This window comes from Sciurus vulgaris (genome assembly GCF_902686455.1).
Source record: "Sciurus vulgaris genome assembly, chromosome: 1".
Lineage (NCBI taxonomy): Eukaryota > Metazoa > Chordata > Mammalia > Rodentia > Sciuridae > Sciurus > Sciurus vulgaris.
This window is the reverse complement of record NC_136461.1, coordinates 162,717,934-162,735,829: the sequence shown is the minus strand read 5'-3', so window position 1 is coordinate 162,735,829 and position 17,896 is coordinate 162,717,934. Positions and strand designations below refer to the sequence as shown.

Below are 17,896 nucleotides of genomic sequence, written 5' to 3'. Positions count from 1 at the left end.
CTTTGGGCCTCTCTAAGTTGCTGAGGCTGGCTTTGAACTTGTGATCCTCCTGTCTCAGGCTCATTAGCTTCTGGGATTATAGGTATGTACTAGCATGCCAGGCTAGCTGCTAAATTTTCCTGTAAGCATGATGACTTTTATTAAAATCAACAAGTTTTGATATGTAATTAGCACTTTCACTTTAATTGAATCAAAATATTTTTTTCTTTTTCCACTGTGATTTATTTGTGTGCCAAGGAATTTTAGAAAACTCTTAATTTCAAAATAATTGGACTTTTCCCACTATCTCTTTGTCATTTCTGGATTAACAATAGAACATATTCTGGAGGCTAAATCCTTTGAGATTTGGTGTAATATATTTTAGGGTACAGCATAGGATGAATTTGTACAAATGTGTAACAATATTTCATCCAAATCTTGTAGTTTCTATTGAGATATAATTTATAAATCATAAAATTTACCAACTTAAAATGTGTAATTTGGTGGGTTTCAGTGTAGTCACAAAATTTATGTAATCGTCATTACTAATTAAATGCATTAGGCTTTAGAATATTTGCTTCCTGAATATCAATGCTATACTTATTAGTATATTTTCTCTCTATTTCTACCTCCCTCCCATTTTAGCAAGCAGTAATTTATATCCTGTCTCTGTGGAGTTGACTATTCTGGACATTTCATATAATTGGAACAATATAACATGTAGCTTTTGTAACTTTTTAGCATAATTTTTTCAAGGGTCACCCACATAGTTTGTGGCATAAATTGGCACTTCATTACTTTTTACGAATGAATATTAGCGTATTATATGAGTATACCATATTTTCTTCATTTGTTCATCAGTTGATGAACATTTAGTTTGTTTCCATTTGGGGTCTATTAGAAATAATGGTGCCATGAACATTCAAGAAAAATGTCTCTGTATAAATATATTTCCAGTTCTCTTGGATACATGCCTAGAAGTGAAATTTCAGGGTCATATGAAAACTCAACGGTTTGCTCTTTGAGGGCGGTCAAACTTTTTTTAGAAGCAATTGCACGATTTTTCATTCTTATCTGCTGTGTACAAAAGTTCCAATCTCTCCACATTCTCATCAACACTTATGATTACCTGTATTTTTTTTTCTCTTCTTAAAGGTGTGACATGGTATGACATTATTGTTTCAATTCTTATTTCTACTAATTTTAGAAAATTATCAGTCATCTATCTACCTTTCAACTGGATTATTTTGGGTTTTACTATTTAATCATAATAATAATTCATTAATTAAAAGAGAGGTCTGTTCCACTTTCTTGCTAGAGTCCTTTGAAGCATAAAAACTTTAAATTTTAGCAAAGTCTGGTTTATTTTTTCTTTGATTGCATGTTCTTTAGAGGCAATATGAAGAAAACCATTTTCTAGAGCAAGATCATAAACATTTTACCTATGTTTCATTCTAAGAGTTTTACAAATTTGACTGCTATATTTAGATATTCTATGCCTTTTAATTTAATTTTTGTGTATAAGGTAGGAGACCAAATTTATTTTTTGCATGTGTGTATTCAATTGCTTCTCTATCATTTGCTGAAATTGTCCTGGTATTGTTAAAAATCAGTTGACCATAAATGTGTGTATTTATTTCTAGATCTTAATTATATTTTATTAGTTTCTATCTCTATCCTTACTCCAGTGTCACACAATCAGGACTATAGCAAGATTGTAGTAAATTTTAAAATGCAGAAGTGTGAGTCCCCTTACTTTATTATTGTTTTTCAAGACAGTTTTGACTGGTCAGAGTCCCTTGTATTTTCATATTCATTTTAAGATGAGTCTGCCAATTTCTACAAAAACAGAGAATAGGGAGTTTGACAGAACTATGGAAAATCTGCAGATCAATCTAGACATTGCCATTTTAACAATATTGTCTTCAATTCATGAACATACAATGTTTTTCTATTCATTTAGGTTTTCTTTAATTTATTCCAAATACAGTTTGTACTTTTAGTATACAAGTCAAACACTTTTTAAGTTTATTATTATGCATTTCATTCTGATTGTTACTATTGTAACTTATTTTCTTAGTTTAAGTTTTTGATTTTTCTTTGCAAGTATGCAGAAATACTATGAATTTTTTCATGTTACTCATATATCCTGTGGTAATCTGTATTAGTCAGTTTTTTTTGTCACTGTGACAAAAAGACCTGACAAAAATAATGTAGAGAAGAAAAACGGTATTTGGGGCTCATGGTTTCAGAGGTCTCAGTCCACAGACCGATAACTCTGTTGCTTTGGGTCAAGGTGAGGCACAACATGATGGTGCAAGGTGTGAAAGAGGAAGGAAGCTCAGAATACGGCAATCAGGAAACAGAGAGACCCAGTTCCATTCATCAATGTCAAAATATAGGTCCCTAAAGATATGTTCCCACCACACCTACCTGCAGTAGCCACACCATACCTTCCTACAGGTACCAATTAATCCATTCATGTGGATTAACATACTGATTAGGTTAAGTATCTTGAAACCCAATCACTTCACTTCTAAACTTTCTTGCATTGTCTCATACATGAACTTTGGGGGGATATCGCATATCTAAACTTAAACAATTGCCAAACTCATTTATTTGCTCTCATGTTATTTTTTTAAATTTTCTTAGAATGTTCTATATACAAGATTATATCATCAGCAAAGAAAGATAATGTTACTTCTTCCATTCCAATTTGGATATATTTTCTTTCATTTCTTGGCTAATTTCACAGGAAATAATCTTTATTAGTTTGAAGATATTATCTTCTATTTCTTTTGTTATTTTTTATCAAAAGGATTATGTGGGTCTTGTTATCTTATGATGTATTAAATTGATTGATATGACATCAACAGTACATTAATGTAGTGCATTGAATCCAGAAATCAACCTGTTTTACTGGGATAAAGTCTACTTCAACATGCTGTGTAACAGTTTTGAGAGGGTGTAGGACTCAGTTTGCTAGTTGTTGAGGATTATAGTATCTGTTTTCATAAAGATGTTGATGTGTAGTTTTTTACCTTCTGATAGCTTCATCTGTTTAGGGTAATATTGGCACCAAAGATAGAGCTGGAAAAGGTATCCTCTTCTTTTATTATTTTGGTTAACCTCTTACATGCCCCAACTTTCATGCACAGCCTCAGCAGCTGCCAAATTAGATCAATTGTCTCTTATATTTTTATAAAAAAAACGTCTCCAGGGAAAAGGCTTTTTACTAGGTGGCCTGAGTTGTGTAACATGAGGATAACCTTTATAGTAGAACCTTTTAAAGAACAAACAACAGGTCAAAGAATAACACTGAGATTAAGGCTTTGAAAGACTTCCATCACTTCTCTGGCCCTCTCCAGTGGCTGCCAGATTTTCAGGGTTCACCATGATTATGGGCTATTGTTTTCAAGGGTGCCTCAGATTAAATAGGTAATGTGGTTATGGGCAAATTAAACTGCAACAAATGCCACTTTTGACAGGGCACAATGGCAGCTGGGGAGTCTGCAGGGTTGCTGATGACTGTGTTGGAAAAGTATTCTATCAGCTTCTGAGAAACCTGATCTATCCAAGCTGTATGGTCAGAAACCATCCATGACCCATGGGGGAACTGAGCAAGGTTCGAGCCACTGGGGAAGCCTGATTTGGGGAATTCCCAGCAAGAATCCACTGGCTCAAGATTCATGTGGTGCCCTGTCCGAGCACACGACTCAAGTTCAAGCACAGCACTAGAGATGGGAGTAACCTGCTAGAGCCAAACAGCCTGCTTACCCCCACCCATATCCTGCTTTTCAGGAGTAAGCTCCTATGGATCATTTTTGATCTGTACCACTATAAATAAAGGAAGCAAGGACTTCTTTTGTTAGAATCAGTACCTCTTTGGTAGGCTCAACCCATCACTGTCCCTGCTTTCAATATATTTTTAGTCTTCTGTGTTGATTTCACAATACTATTTTCTTAGCTTTTATCTTGCAGCAAGCCCATCCCTCCGACAAGAACCTTTCTTTCCCTCACCCACTCAGGATGCCGACAAGACTGTACGGTGCAGATGCAAGCAGAAGAAACCTAGGAAGATATCCCAGGATACTCAACCAAGTGTGAGGGTTGCAGCCTGTACTACACTTGGTGACATATTTTACACCTAGTTTCCAAAAAAAAGGCCATGAAACAGTGATTGTAGCCTTGTTGCACACCATAGAAAATTGAAGTAATTGGCATATGCAAACTCATGCAGTTTCTGCCTTTATTATTTGTATTGAAAACTGCCACAAATCATTGCCAGTTCTATATTTGAATAGTATGGTAAAATATTTACATTCCATTTTCGTGATTAAACTCTAAGAGTAGATTCAGAATGGAACTAAGTTGGCCTTGGAACAGCTTGTGACAACCATTGCCTCAGTTGCTGATATAGTAGAAGAAAACTTTGTTGCATATTATGATATATTTATGCCCTCACTAAAGAACATTGTTGAGCTTGTTGTTCAGAAGGAACACAGTCCTCTGAGAGGAAAAACTATTGAGTGCATTAGCCATGTTGGTCTTGCTGTTGGGGAGAAAAAATTTGTGCAAAATGCATCAAATGTGATATAGCTATTATCGAAGACAAAATTGGACTTGCGTAAAATGGAAGATGATGAACTTCAGACCTCATACATGGTTTCAGCTTGGGCTAGAATGTGTGAAATTCTTGGAAAAGATTTCCAACAGTACCTTCCACTGGTTATTGAGCCTCTTTTTAAAAAGATTGCTTTTTAATAAGATGTTGCTTTCTTTGACACACAAGATGTGGAGACCATGAGTGATGATCATGGATGGCAATTTGTAAATCTTGGAGACAAGCAAAGTTTTGGAATTAAGACTTCAGGACTTGAAGCAAAAGCAACTGTTTTCCAGATGTTGGTTTATTATGCTAAGGAGTTAAGAGAAGGATTTGTGAACTATATAGAATTAAGTTGTAAAACTGATGATTTCCTTTCTGAATTTTATTTCCAAGACAATGTTCAAGTGGCATCTGCGGAGTGTATGCCTTTTCTCCTAGAATGTTCAAGAATTCCTGGCCCAGAGTATCTTTCACAGATGTGGCAATTCTTATGTGACCCCTTATTCCAGACTGTAAGAACAGAACCTGATACAGATGTACTCTCAGAAATAATCAATTCTTTTACTAAGTCCATTGAGGTAATAGGAGATGGTTGCCTTAATGAGGAGCAATTGGAAGAACTGGGAAGAAAACTAAAAGCAAAACTGAAGGACATTTTAAAAACCAAAAAGTATGACAAGTTAAAAGATCAACAGTTTGAGATGTCTCTGCAAGATAGGATGAATGCGATGCTTACATTCTGACCAAAGTTCAGATATTTTGCACTCATTATTTAGTACTTATAAGGAAAATATTTGACCATGGTTTTAACAGCTACTTCCACTAATTGTAAATCTAATATATTCAAGTAGGCCATGGCCAGACAGACAGTGCGGATTGTGTAGATTCGATAATATCATCACCGCGGTACAACCTCATTTAAATACGTAGCATATTTTCAGCGACCAATGCTACTAAATATATGAGATAACAATTCTGAAGTCAGGCAAGCTGCTGCTTATGATCTGGATGTTGTGGCATAGTTTGGTGGAGATGGTTATCATTCTTTACGTTCAGAAACTGTTCCACTACTGGTAAGAGTTATTAAATGTGCAAATTCCAACCCCACCCCCCCAAAAAGTGTCATTACTACAGAGAACTGTATCTCAGCAATAGGAAAGATTTTTGAAGTCTAAGCCTAACTGTGTCAGGAAGATGAAGTTCTTCCACACCGTTTATCATGGCTTCTACTGTATGAAGGTAAAGAGGAAGCTAGGAAACTATTCAGACTTTTGAGTTTTTTTCTGTGACTTTATTGAAAGTAACCACCCAGTTGTAATTGGTTCAAATAATTCTAGTCTCCACAAAATAATCAGTATAATTTCAGAAGGAAAAGTTTATAAGACTATTAACTATGAAGATCCTTGTGCTTTGCTAATGTTCATTAGGTGCAGACATCTGAAGAATTATGGTTGAATGTATCGCCCAACTTGATGATCAACAGCAGGAAGCCTTCAAGGAGCTACTAAATTTCACTTGAAGCACTTTAATATCACTTGAATATTATTTATCATAGAAGGAACTACAAATAAATGTTGAGTGGATTCCATTGTAAATTAGAATTGCTCTCTCTCTGCTAAGCAGTTTATATTTTCCCATGTTTCTCCAGAATTAGTCAATGCTATAGCCTCTATTCACCTTGCATGTTTTATCTCTTAAACATAGACCTTGGTGATAACCTATGCTTTCATTTGTCTTCAAATTTTTGTCACCTTTTCCTTATTTGGTGTGAAGTATAGAGATTATTACTATTTGTCTGAACTATTGATGTTGGGCAATTACTGTACTTGGTGCCAAGATGTCATGCTGATTCTCACAAGATGCTCAGAGCTTACAAAGATAAGATAGGAGAATTTCCGGGAAAAACATCTTTGAAATTGAAGGTGATGGATATAGTGGAGGCTTATTCCCCATTGATAATACTCTTGGTTTTTATGGTAATGATAGTTTGCTGGAACAAAGCAAGAGTTTCAAGATATTGCAGTGGATGTGGGAATTTTCTCTATAACATATATGAACATTTTTATAATATACTTCTGAGAATTGGCAGGAATACCAATATTCTGGTTCCCAAGGTGTCCTGCTGAGAGCTATCAGAACTCTTAAATTTCTTTCTTTAACCAACCTGGTCTATATTTTTTCAATTATTCAGAACTCCATGAATCATGGTTACCAAAAAGGGAGTCCTGGTACATCTAACATTGGCAGCATGTAATACTCTAATAGTGTTTGTAAGTAATCAATAATTGTGAGAGTCAGTCAGTGTTATGTATTTCAGCTTTGTGTATATATAGCATTCCCCATTACCCCACAAAGCAGCTCAACAAGAAGAAAAGCCTAAATTCAGAATGGGGCTTTCTATTTCAAATATCACTAATAGATTCTATAGTAGCCCTGAAGGATGTTCTGTTGTGAAAGTAAAATAAACTTAATTTTATCTTTAAACATTAAAAAGAAACTTGGAACTAGACATTTATCAGTATGTGTGTATTATAAGAAAGCAGTTCAGGCTGGGGAGATAGCTCAGCTGGTAGAGTGCTTGCCTCGCAAGCACAAGGCCCCAAGTTCGATCCCCAGTACCGCAATAAATAAATAAATAAATAAATAAATAAATAAATAAATAAATAAATAAATAAATAAAACAGTTCTATAAATCTAGGGTTAATTATATTAATTGGAATGTCAGTCTTTAATATTGAGCTTTTTGTTGGGTAGATAAAAGAGTTCTATTCAACAAATTTTCAAAACTTAAAACTTAAAAACACATCTTCTGTGATTTCTTGGGCCTACTACAAGCACTGTGAATGTAAAGTGTTTAGCAGATATTTCTGACCTACTAAGTGCTCAATAAATTATCACAGTTATTGCCTTAAAAATGCAACAAAGTTTATTGGTCTTACTATTCATCTGTTTTTCTTGAATATATACTCCCCAGATTGCTACAAGTCTTTGGTTAATTTGCATTTAACTGAAAGAGTTTATTCTTACAATTTTTCCAGTGTTCTTCATAATTTTCTAGAATAGAGACTATTTGGAGGTGCTTACTCCACTATTGTTGCCAGTGGTAGCTTCCTACCTATTATCATCTATTTGTTCTAGTGTATCTTACAAGATGTCTATTACATTCCTGACTAGAATTGTGGAATTATGGATTTCACTTCGTGATTTTTGTTGAATTTTTCTGTTTTTGGTTTGAAGCTGCACTGTTAGAAATACAAATATGTAGTTGTTACAGCATTACAAGAACATTGATATAATTAGAAAGATTTCAACATATCTCTAATAAAGCTATTTTCCCTGAAATATTGTTTAATTTTTTGTGTGGAAATACAAATCTTTTGTACAAACCATTTTTTTTGTTACTGTTCACATGAAATATACTTGGTGCTTTTTCTACTTTCAATGTTTTATGTCATTTATCTCTCATAAGCAATATGTAGTTGGTTTTTACCTTTTATCATTTTCTTTGTTTTCCCTCCATGTTATTTTCCATGTTTTTCTAATTTACAGTCTTTCTATTATTCTATTTTTCAGTTTATTAACTTCATGTATATATACTCTCCTACTTTTAATTTTTTAAAAATTATGTCAATGCACTATTCTTATCAAGCTGATTAATATCTGGTAATTTAGTCACATCCTAGTAATGTGAGAAACTTAGAATATTATTCACTTTTACTCATCCTAAAAACTTACATGTGTTTTTTTACAGCTTTTTCAGTAGGAAGTTTATCTAAATAACTTAGTTTTTCCCAAAGAGAAACAGAATTCATTTGCTGACAGGAATCTAAACTGTTCACCAGTGCTGCCTTGAAGTGAAGAACAGAGACAGAAATGAAAAAGCAAAGAAAAGGTTTCAGGAATTGCATGCCGCAGCTGGTCACCGACAGGCCTTTATTGAACACACACAGGAGCAAAGGATAATGGAGTGTCAGGGTGAGGCTCCAGGAATCACGAGATTACACATCTTTGTTCAGCAAGTGCTCTTTTGATGGGGACACCTGCAATTTCATCAGTATATAAAACATCAGACGCCTAAAACAGGACATTTTAAGGCTAACTGGAGTTGCGACCTATGGCCATGACAGATCCCCTTGAGGCAGTGGTTCTCACGCTGTTCTTCCCTACCAGTAGCATCAGTAATTTGGGATCATGTAAGAAATGACAGATTCTTGGACTTCAACCCAGATATACTGAATCTAAAAGTTGAAGTGTGAGGAGCAGTCATTGATATACACCCAGAAACTTGAGTGTTCCTGGAGAGAACCACACTGTATAGAAAACTAATACCCCATACTTTATAGTACACATCTGTGTAAGAGAGGGCCTCTGGCTGTGCTCAGACCCTGTGTGAACTGCCCCTTCCATTGCTCATCACCTGCAGGGATCACGAGGCACCAAACAGGTCCCTCTCCACTTTGACTACCTTGAGTGGCCTGTTGCAGGAGGAAACATGTCAGTAGCATCTAAGTCTCGAGGTTCAAGAGCGGAAAGGAACAGTTCTATATCACACCTATAAGTCATTCGCTAAACTACACCTTGTGAAGTTCCGTATGCGTCATAAATAGATTCTTCACTCAGTAATTCCCAATGGGCTTGCTAAATAGGATTAAAACTCTGAGTACTAAATTTTATAGAAAATACTTTTTAAATTATAGTCTTTTTTTCTACTTTGGTTTTAAAGCAATAATTTTGAAACAACCTAAATTTAAAGAAAAATATGTAATCAGTAATGTTTAATTAATTAACAGTTGTTCTAATAGCATGATTTGGTATATTATAATTGTATAAGGAATAGTATTACTAGCATGTGTCTGCAGACTCCTGTTTTCCTAATCTTCTTACCACATACATCCAGTAATGACATACATATTAAAATAGAACAGAAAGAATAAAAACATATAGAGGATAGGAGAAAGTTTGACCATTTAGTAAGGATAATAATAACATGAACATTTATATCCACAGTGGCTAAGCTATTTAGTTTTACCAATTAAAATTCAGAAGTTTTAGTTGAATTAGAGTACAAAATCCACCAAGGTACATACCTAAAACAAAATAACACTATGTATTAAATATGAAACAATCTGAATGAAGATTTGAATCATTTCAAAATGCAGCAATAGAAATTTAAAAGTAGGAAGAAACACAAATGTGAAAATATAGTGCCTCCTAGTATAGTACGAAGATCATGTTTTTCTTCATATTCTATACCATAAGGAAGTTTAGCCTCATATGCAGTTGGAAAATAATTTGTTGAGCAGGGAATGTGTAGGCAAGTATTTTTCAAAGCATTGGAACACAGGCATGTCTTAATAGAATCACTTGCATATGAGAAGCACATTTCTTTTACTCTAACATTTGCAAAGCAAATCCTAGGCATCCTGGGTAACCAGAGGTGATATCTTGACAGTTTTACAGTTCTAGTTTTGCTAATTTTATAGTCTGCTTTGAACGTGGATAGCACTGTATCCCAGATATAATACTGAGAAGAGACTTCTATAATATCACATGGTTTATGGGATTGGGATATTATATTTATTATAATAGATATTATGTATACAAACTGAACCACATTTTCCAAACTTGCCAAAACAGACAAAACTATGGATAAACTTCTCAGTTTGAACTAAAAAGCTTCTCTGGTTACTTAAATTTTTCCTGAATATTTTAGTATTTCACTTTTTTCTTCTTTTAAATTTTATCTTTTTTTATAGATATACATGACAGTAGAGTGTAGTTTAAATACATGGAGGATAAGTTACTCTAATTCTTGTGGTTGTACATGACGTGAAGTTACACTGGTTGCATGTTCATATATGAACATAGGAAAGTGATGTCTGATTCTTTCTACTGTCTTTCCCAATTCCATCTCCCCTCCCTTCCCTTCATTCCTCTTTGTCTAATCCAATGAATTTCTAATTTCATTTTAGTGTTTCAAATTTAAGATATTGAAGTCATCTCTGATTAGCAGGAAAGGGTATATATGTTCAAAAAGTACCAATAAATGTGCCAAAGTAATACACAGAAAAGTAAAAAAAAAATGCATATTGTTTAAACAATAATATTGTTTAGAGCTACACTTCATGACGTAATCTAAGTATTTTTGGAGAAGCAATATTTTAATGTCATTAAGGCAGCACCTATTACATCATTGCTATGGTTGTCTTAATGAAAAAAAAAGTCACAGGGAGCATTTCAGTACACATAACTTAGTGGGCATGCAGGAAACATCCATCAGTATAATGCAATTATTATAAAACTGGCCATAAAATATCCAAAAATAACATGAAAATTCGGTGTGATTAACACAAACTCACTAAAAATGCTTGAATAATTTCTTACCACATAATTTCAATAAATCTACTTCTGATATGTGCCTCATTATTAACTGTTCATTTGTTAATACATTTCTAAGGAACAGCTTGTTTGGTTAAAAATGTTCTATAAATGCTTATTCACATAATTTCAATAAATCTCCTTAGGTTATAGAGCTTACTGTTTTCTGTGTATTTATTAATATGTGCAGAAGGAATAACTTATTTGGTTTCAATAACCTTTGGAAAGTTTGTATAAAATACATGTATGTGTAAATAAAATAAAGATCTATTTAATGTATTTTAAAGATATTTTCAAGCTAAATCTGCCTTCAAGGGCAATGTAAGGGGCTGGGGAGATAGCTCAGTCTGTAGAGTGCTTGCCTTACAAGCACAAAGCCCTGGGTTCCTTCCCCAGCACCACAAAAAAAAAAAAAAAAAAAAAAAAAAAAAAAAAAAGGGGCAATGTAAGACCTTACCTGCAGCATGTGGATTCATATGTAAACTAAGTGTTGTCTTTAGTGAATGTATATGTTTAATTCAGTGTTACTCTTAAAGTGCATTGAGAATTTAGTATGATTAACACAAACTCACTGAAAATGTCATTAAATTTATAACATGCTTCTTCTAGTAGGTATTTTGTCAATAAAGTCATCAATAAGAGTATACTTTAGATGTCTATGAATACTTTTAATTTTCAGAAAGTTTCTCTGTATGTGAACGAGTATTGGATTCAATGGTTTAGATGATGTACTTGGATACAGATCATTATGCGAATGGTTTTCTAAATTTCCTCTTCATTAGATGATTATCTAATTAAGAGAAGATATATTTCAAATGATTCAAGCAATCAAAACCATGTCTGTAGATTGAAACCTAAAACAAGGGCTTCACTTCAAGCCTCACAGAGAAATATATTAAGACAGATGCAAGAATGCTGGGACTTCATCTTGTCATTGGATGATCGATTTCCCCAAACACTCTAAGCATTATCAAATCAGATAACTGAGGTTTACCACACCTAAATTTTTCACTGCTGAGATAAATATCAATAATTCTAATATTTATAAGATGAATTGCAATAGAATCTGAGATCATTTCAGAATCTCTGGACACATTGGCCACAGAATATTTAACAAGGGCTTTTCTTCTGCTATTGGCATTATTACTCACATTTAATGCCAAAAAAATGCTCATATCTTAGAGATGGAATTCTGAACAGTTGCACAGCACGGGGAGCAATGCTTACGCCTTCTCCTTTGCTCTTTTCTTTCCATGTGTTAGTGTTTCCCACTGTCACCTTACAGTCATTTACTTGTTTTGGTACTTCACAAACATCAAAGACTAAGAAAAGTGATGACCTTGTCTCAGGCAATAACAAATCACCAAAGATTTATTGCTAAACAGATGCCATATGAATTTGTGATGTTCGAATAGAATCAGAGGAAATGGTTATGTCTTATGACCTTACAGTTTTCTCTTGGGAATATTGCTCTCAGAGCATTCTACTGTTACTTAATCATTTCTATATAAATAACACTAGCTATACTAATGCTGCTAATTGCCAAGATCTTTCCATATACTATTTTTAATCCAAAAAATGACATTTTAAAGTTAAAAAAAAAGTTACTGCCATATTATTGCTTAAAAAATGACTGGGGTTTATATACATTGGGTACCTGTTAAAAAAAGGTCACATAGCTCTTAAGTGTTTGAAATCAGATTTGCACTCAAATCTCTCTCAACACAAAGTCTGCATTTTATATCTATTATCTCTCCTCTACAGCAATGGCTGAGTACATTAAATTGTGCAAGTAGAACTTCAGACAGAATCATTCATTTACATTCTAAAGGAATGAAAATGATTTATATTTCCCTCAACTCAGCATTGATGTGTATGATAGCAGTTTATGACTCAGAAATTCTTTCCTGCTTTTTCCTAGATATAGCTCAGTAAGGTTATGATCAAAACAATCACAAAAAGTGAGTAGATGGAACTTTAGCCAAATACATATGTATATATGAAGCAAAGAGGCATTTTAAAATGTAGTTCCATCATGTTTCAGAGAGTTCTGGAAAAACATTGATGCCTGTAGAGAAAGATTAAATAAGAAAGATGACCTAATAGTAAGAGAGGATTTAGCTATTGAATCAAATGGTAGATATTTGTTATTGTTCTTACATACTGGAAAGAAAACATCTGGATTTCTATCATTCCATCAAACATACAGGCAGGCAAAAACTTAAACACAAATATACATAGAGTATACAAGTGTGCACTTTTTCAAACAGGGTATAAATTAACAAAAAAGCAAATTTAATAAGCAAACAAATTTAGGGCTATTTTAAATTCAGTATGAGCTGTATTAATTGATTTCAAGGAATTTGCTGCAACAAAAATAACTAATTCTTGCAAATAATTTCAACATGATAAATCTCACCCTATAAGGATTGGAATGAAAGTTGGAGGAGCGGTATGCAATATTAATTTTTTTTTTCAAAATAATAAGAAAACAGGGTAAAATATTGGCAGTTAAAGACAGGAAAAAATAATTTAAGTCCAAAGTACCAATCGAGGTAACTGGACAGTGATGAAAAGTGATGGCCAAACCATTTCTGAATTGTTGCAGTTTCTTAGATAACACAAAATCACTAAGTCAATATTGTATGAACCATGAAAAGGCTATTTCAACTTTTGAACTTATCCCTGCTTTCATACCCCTGCCCCCTGCCCAGATTGAATCTCCTCTACTTCCTGACATGACTTCCATCAGTGTCCTCCCTGCTGTGTTCTTCTTCCCTCTTGATCTAACACCCTCCCTGATGCTGGCCTTTTGTCAGACAGTTCTCTGCTGGATCTGTCCTCAGAATGCTGGCACCAATCCACTCTCTAATAAGGCCCTTGGTTGACCTAGACAGCTGAAGTATAAACTAAAAGAAACATATTGTCAATAAATCATGGTCATTTACGGCTGAAATGGTACGATTTGTACTATAAGTAAATCACATCATGGGGAAGAGTGGTTTACAGAGACTGGGTCTGGTACCCTAATCACTATTGACAACAAATTCTTCCTTAGGTGAAATGCATTCCATGATCCAGAAATGTTAAAACACAAATCCTTTGTGTTATAGCATGTAAGAAACACAAAAAAAATTGTGTTCAAGTTATTCGTTCGTTTACTTAGAAGAAAATCTCATCTCTAGCTCTCAGTAGTAGTCAGAGTACATAGAATAATAATTTTAAAAGTAACATTTCCCTTTAGTAAGTACATAGTTTGCTCAAGGCAAGAATTAGAATACAGAACATGGAGCCACATTTTATATATGGGAAAATCCAATCTGAGGAAGTAAAGCAATATTTCATAAATCTCAAAGAAAACTCAAGTATATATGATTCAAAATCTTTTTTTTTTTCTTCTATGATCATAATGGTCACATAGTTAAGGAATACAATAGTAAGTAAAAGTCCAAGATACAACAATTTATTTAGGGCAATTCAGAAAGCTTAAGCAGGAGCTGGAGATAACTCTTCTCTCCATTGACCACACTCCTCTTCCCTTCTCTCTGCAGGAAGTAACATGTATTTCAGGACAATGCTCATGCCTTTGCTTGTAGAGTTTGATACAACATTCAGAAAAAGATAAAACTAATTGATGTGCAAAGAAGTAGAACAACCCAACCTCATTCCCACCCATAGAAATGTTTGATGATGGGTCCTATATTATGTTTTTGAAAAACCCATTGACAAAATATTAATAGAGTGAGTTGGTGTTTTGAAAAAATTAAATCAATGTGTTTTTATGTTTTCAAAGTTTTAAGATTATCGTGAGATTCCATATTAGTGCTTCCAGTGCCACTTTTTAGTTTATATGAGGCAACCAGAAAGGACATTTAATAAGAAAGCAAAGAAATTTAACTCAGTTTGTTGATTTGAATTTTTACTTAGTTGAACTTCATAAAGTACGTGAATGAATACTCTTTTGAGAGAAAACACAATCACATTATACAAACATTACTTTAGCAAGTGTGTGTACATGTATAGTAATAGCTCCCTTCTTCAATATTTATTCTCTGAACTATTTTTAACTACTGTAATAGGCTCCACTGGATGGCCTTACTTTCATTTTGTCTTCCTTTTCCATTTTCATTCTTTGTTCATTCCATAAGTATCTGAGAGCTAATCCTTCCATGTCAGTTTCCTAAAATATTTTGATGGCACTATTTTTCCAAATGGATAATGATTAGCAACCATTTAACATAGAATAAGAAATTCTCTGTGATTTGACTTTATCAGTTTTTCTGGTGTCATGCATCATCATATGATCTGTATCAGAGACAACAAAACAGAAAACAATGAACGAATCTGGTACTCCCAGCTCACTGATGACATTTTGCCTCTGTGCCTTGCTCATGCTAGGTCCTTATGTTCTTTTGCTGCTTTAAACAGAAGTTAAAAAAATAATCTAGCCCAAACTTCCTTAAATAATAGGAAATTATTGGTGCAAATTAATCCAGAGAATGTGAAGTTTTTAAGTTTGATTGGGTTAGTACTGCTCTTTTGTAAGAGTGAAAAAGAATGCTGCCTGAAAGAGTTACAATTAATTAATCAGAATTAGTCACATACACTTTCCCAAGGCAATTATTAACAAGGAAGATAGGGCCTTTAGACCACTCAGGCCTACCTGGGAGTCTGAGTTCAACTGTCAGATGATATGTGTGTTTTTTAATGTGGAAAAGTTAGTGTCTGATATCAGCAACCAAAGTTAGCAGTTTCTTTCCCATACCTAAACTTTGAAAATGTCCCTTCTTCATTAAAATGTGTTACCTCTTACCAAATAGGACACCAGCTGAGTCACTATATCTAGCTCAAAGGCCAGGTAGATACTGTCATGATATCTGTCAAGTTTGGAGGCAGACCCTCACAGCCCAGCAGTCTGACTGAAATATGCATTCTTGGCTAAAGAACAAGTCAACACAAACAATGACAACAACAAAATAACATCAAAAAAAGAAAAATACTTGGAAAATAATGCAGAATATTCCACTGGACATAGCACATATTGGGCTCCCGTGGTCTAGGCTGCTAGCAACTGTGATGAATGTCCTGCTCTGTGTTCCTCTGTAGCCATATTTGGAATGGGCACCGTGAAGCTTTCCCACCCTAAAGAGCTCAAAGCTTTAGCAATCTTCTTAATTTTGGTATAAATTTAGGGAATGGTTTTAGGATTAAATATCCCATCTTCCTGCCTGAGATATTTACATTTATTTCAATGTAGTGTGATGTTTAAACTTTAATGAACTTCCAATATATTTGCTGTGGATTTATTTGGTTGGCTAGAAAACACATGATATCATATTTATGCTAGGTTTTGGAGTGTGGGGATTTCTGTTGCCTTACTGCAAGACTTTGTGTGCTAACCATTCCTGAGTTCATAAATTAATGGCTTTAAACTGAGATACATCAAAACCTGGAATATGATTCTGTCCTCAAGGCTACATTCCAGAATCTTCTTCAAGGAGAAAGAAACTGCCCCAAGAATCACCTAGGGAACTTTTTCAAAAACAACATTCTAACTACTGTGTAAGATAAATTAATTAAATAAGAATTTTAGAGGCTGGGAATAAGACATCATTATTTTTAAAAAGTAATATGCTTCCAAAGCTGAAACCACTGTCTTAATCAGACTTATTCGCAAGAGGTTTAAGAATACAGATTTATCTTTTCCGTAATCTTATCCTCTAAGGATTCTTCCACCTCTCTGCCTCAGAATATCAGAACTTAAGTTTGGATTTTAGTATATTTTCCATAATACAAAGAATTAAATTATTAATCTTTCAATCGATTTGTGTGGCAACATTTGGGAGAAAAGCATTGACTATAAAATTATCTTTTATTTATTTCTTATGTCCTTAGAAACCTGAACTTGTTTCTTTTTTGAAAACTAGTAATGACAGCTATAGGAATTAATCAACACACTGCAACATCCTGATAGTTTTCTAACAAGTCCCTTAAGATTTTTCTTTTATTTTAAAGGTACAAGTCATAACTTAACCAAATACTGTATTTTTTGTTTATTTTATTTTGTTTCATTTTCTACCCAGAAATGATTCAGTCCTTTAGCAACTCAGTTCTACATGTTAGGGTTGTGTCATTTTCAGAAATTCAGTCCTTGTACCAGATTCTTCAATGATGTCCTAAGTTGCAAACCAAAAAAAAATTAAATTTGATTCATTTAGACAGAAAAGGATGAGTAATTCTTAGCTCACAAATTTTATGAGAATCCTGGACAGTTACTCTAATGCAGGAGTAAAGGAAGTAAGGCCCAACCAAGATCTCACACAGAACAATCTACTTATTTTGATATCACTAGTGCCAAGACCACTGATCATTCATCTGTGATGTAGGCAATGAGTTTTGGAGCTCCAATTCTTTTTCCCCTTCCAATGTATTTGATTCTTTCTTACCTTTTTATACTTTTTTTGGCTTCATTGCTATTCTTATCAAAATGCATCTGGAAAAGACCTGGTGTAAATAAGTTTCGTGGTAGCTCTGAGTTGCTCTAGTTTAGTTGAACTAGTTAAAACATGGAAACTCCTCGGTTTATATGCAAAGGACTTAAAATTAGCATACTACAGTAATGCAGCCACATCAATGTTTATAGCAGCTCAATTTGCAATAGCCAAGCTATGAAACCAACCCAGATGCTCTTCAACAGATGAATGGATAAAGAAACTGTGGTATATATACACAATGGAATACTATTCAGCAATAAAGAAATAAATTCTGGCATTTTTCAGTAAATGAATGGAACTTGAGAATATCATGCTAAGTGAAATAAACCAGTCTCAAAAACCAAAGATTATATGTTTTTTTCTAATATGTGGATGCTAACCCACATCAGGGAGGGTGGGGAGGGAAAGAAAAGAAGTTCATTGGATTAGACAAAGA

At 33.9% G+C, this 17,896-nt stretch overlaps 1 protein-coding gene and 1 pseudogene across 2 annotated transcripts in view; one reads left to right on the top strand and one right to left on the bottom strand.

Moving 5' to 3' along the window:
* LOC306665268 (uncharacterized protein) overlaps positions 1 to 17,896 on the bottom strand; it is a gene marked incomplete at its 5' end in the record, with an annotated part of 145,909 nt that overhangs the window by 53,504 nt on the left and 74,509 nt on the right. The window lies entirely within an intron of this gene.
* LOC306654466 (ran-binding protein 6-like) lies at positions 3,474 to 6,107 on the top strand (annotated as a pseudogene). Its single transcript has 2 exons — positions 3,474 to 3,520; positions 3,947 to 6,107. The product of its transcript is annotated as a ran-binding protein 6-like (transcript).